A 3,799-nucleotide genomic window follows, 5' to 3' on the forward strand; every position below is an offset into this window, starting at 1 on the left:
ATAGGCACCTGGGTTGTTTCCAACTCCTTGCTATTGTGAACAGAGCTGCTATAAACATGGGTGTGCATGTATCTGCCTGGATGTCAGTTATGGTCTCCTTGGGATATATTCCCAGTAGTGGGATTGCTGGGTCAAATGGTATCTCTATTTGCAATTTTTTGAGAAAGCACCATACCACCTTCCACAATGGTTGCACCATGAAGCATGTATTTTAATAATAGTAATTTTAACAGGGTTGGAATTTTTTATATGGATAATATCCTATCATTCACAATATTGTACTTCAAAATAGAACTTGAAATGACCATTTGTAAACTCTGAGTGCAACATCATTCTTCTATTTTTTTTATACACAGTATAGTAGACCATTTGATTAACTGATTTAAAATGGTAGAAGCTAGCCAATCTCATCTTATTGCACTAATACCTAGCATGCCAATGTTCAGGCATTCTGTTTCTGTTTTCAGTTTCTGGTTTCCTAACATTCAAGCCTCTAATATTCCATGTTCCAGTCATTGAAGGATATTTGCCACTATTTTTCCACATTTTGACTGACAATTTGAGCTGTACCTCTAATACTATAATTATCCACATTCCTCTACCATTCATAGGGCTTTCAGAGACCTGGTATTTAAGAAGTGGATGGCAAATCCTACTTCCTAATCTGTCTTAATCTAGGAGTTCTACTACTACCCTGCCCACCATGGGAAACCCTTGTGGCATTTAACACATGAGTGACATAATTTTAGCACGACAATAACCCACAAGTTATCTCAGTACAGCAAACTGACAGACAAGGGATGTACCAATTAGAACAATTTATTCAACACATGCAAAAAATTGTTACTTAGTTTGCACCTCCAATAACAAATTAGGCTTCACAACAGATTTCACACTTAGATCTATGCACCTCAGGCTCAACCAACTGTTAATCACAAAGACTCACCCACTAGGTCCTAATTGGTTTAAATAAGAGGCTCCTATCCCACAACTGACTGTTAATAATACAAAAAAAGACTCACCTTCTGGATCCCAACTCCTTCAACAAGGGATATTATTGCTGATGTCAGATGGATCCTGGCTGAAAGTAAAGAATACCAGAGGAATGCCAATTTATGCTTTATCTACTATACAATTAACACTCTTGGCACCAGCAGCCAGGAAATTAAAAGATGTATTGCCATGGGAAAGTCTGCTGTTAGGGACCTCTCTAAAGTACTTAAGATCAACGGTGTCTCTCTGGAGACTAAGGTGCATCTGATACAGGCCATGGTCTTTGCAACCACTTGTTATGATGCATCAGAGAGTTGGACAATAACTAGGGAGAATAGAAGGAGAATTGTTGCCTTTGAGCTTTGGCGTTGGAGAAGAGTATTGAGGATCATCATGCTTGGGAGGGTGGAGGGCAGGCGCAGGAGGGGAAGGTCCTCTGGGAGATGGATTGATTTAGTGACTGGGGTAATCGGGATGAGTGTGTCAGAGACATTGAGATTGGCACAGGACAGAACAGAGTTTAGGGCTGTTGTAGATAGGGTCACTATGAGTGGCAAGCTACTCGACGACACATAACAACAATAACACTATACAAAGGTAGTTGACTCTGTGGATAATAAGAAGTTATACTTAACATTAAGAAGACTAGAAATCCAAGAGCACTAATTGTGCTCATGTGGAAACTATACCAAGAGCAAAAGGCTATTCTGCAAACACAGCAAGGGAACATTACAGGATTTAAAATTAAGAAAGGAATGTGTCGGGTTGTATTCTCTCTCCAAATCTATTCAATCTGTATGCTGAGCAAATTATTTGAGAAGCTTGACTCTCTGAAAAGGAAACTGGTATTAAGTTTGGAGGGAGACTCATCAATAACCCGCATTATGTAGATAACACAACCTTGCTTGCTGAAAGTGAGAAGGACTTGAAACACTGCAGAAGATGAAAGAATATAGGCTTCAATATGAATGGCATTTCAATGTCAAGGAAACAAAAATTCTTACCACTGGACCTCTAGGCAACATCATGATAGATGGAGAAAAGACTGGAACTGTCAACAACTTCAACTTCGGCTTACTTAGATTTATAATTAACACCCTTGGTACTGTTGTTGTTATGTGCCATGGAGTCGTTTGCGACTCATAGCGACCCTATGTACAACAGACCTAAACCGTGCTCTATCCTCTGCCAATGACACTGCCTCTGACACACCCATCCCAATTGCCCCTTCACTGAATCAATCCAACACATAGAGGGTCTTCCCCTCCTGCGCTGTCCCTCCACCCTACCAAGCATGATGTTCCTCTCCAAGGACCTATCTCTCCTTACAACATGTCCAAGGTATGTCACACAAAGCCTCAGAATCCTTGTTTCCAAGGAGTAGCCTGGTTTAACCCTCTTCAGTATGAATCTGTTTATTTTCTTGGCAGTCCGTGGTACATTCAATACTTTTCTCCAGCACCACAGCTCAAAGGCATCAATTCTTCTTCTATCCTCCCTAGTCATTGTCCAACTCTCTAATGCATAACAAGCGATTGCAAAGACCATGGCCTATATCAGGCACACCTTAGTCTCCAGAGAGACACCATTGCTCTTGAGTGCTTTAGAGAGGTCCCTAACAGCAGACTTTCCCATCGCAATACGTTTTTTGATCTTCTGGCTGCTGGTGCCAAGAGTGTTGACCGTGGAGCCGAGCAAACTGAACCTGTGAACAATCTATCTCAATCTCTTCGCCATCCATCCTGATGCTGCCAATTGGTCCAGTGGTGAGAATCTTTGTCTTCTTGACATTGAGCCTCAATCCATATTAGAGGCTGCTCTCCTTGACCCTCTGCAGCAAGTGCATGAGGTCCTCCTCAGTTTCATCAAGCAGGGTTGTGTCATCTGCATAACGCAGATTGTTAATAGATCTTCCACCAATCCTGATGCCACACTTCTCCTCATAGAGCCCAGACTCTCGGATAATCTGCTCTGCATACAGGTTGAAAAGGTATGGAGACAGGACACATCCCTGCGTACGCCCTTCCCAAATTTGAACCATTCAGTGTTACCCTGCTCTGTTCTGACAACTGCCTCCTCGTCTAAGTATAGGTTTCGCATTAGCATGATCAAGTGTTCAGGGATTCCCATTCTTCTCAGAGTCAGCCACAGTTTGTTATGATCCACACAGTCAAGTGCCTTTGCATAGTCAATGAAACACAGATAGACATTCTTCTGGTATTCTCTGCTTTCAGCTAAGATCCATCTAACATCAGCTACAATATCCCTAGTACCACGACCCCTTCTAAATCCAGCCTGGACTTCTGGTAGTTCTCTGCTGATGTGCTGTTCCAGACATTTTTGGATAATCTTCAGTAGAATCTTGCTTGCATGTGAAATCAATGATATTGTTCTGTAGTTTCCACACTCTGTTGGATCACCCTTCTTTGGAATGGGAACAAATATAACATCTCTTCCAGTCAGTTGGCCAAGTGATTGTTCTCCAGATTTCTTGGCACAACTTGATGAGCACATCCAGGGCAGCATCTGGTAGCTGAAATATGTCAATTTGTATACCATCTATTCCTGGGGCCTTATTTTTTGCTATTTCCTTCAAAGCAGCTTGAACTTCTTCCTTCATCACTATAAGCTCTTGCTCAAATGCTATTTCATTAAATTCTTCTGTATCTGCCAATTCCTTTTGATACAATGACTCGGCATATTCCTTCCATCTTCTTTTAATACCTCCTGGATCATTTAATATTCTGCCTAAAGGATCCTGGATTATAGCTAGCTGTCAGGAAATCAGGAAATGTATTGCCCTCAG

This window comes from Elephantulus edwardii, unplaced genomic scaffold (assembly GCF_000299155.1).
Source record: "Elephantulus edwardii isolate Elephantulus edwardi_28Jun2011 unplaced genomic scaffold, EleEdw1.0 scaffold00199, whole genome shotgun sequence".
Classification (NCBI taxonomy): domain Eukaryota; kingdom Metazoa; phylum Chordata; class Mammalia; order Macroscelidea; family Macroscelididae; genus Elephantulus; species Elephantulus edwardii.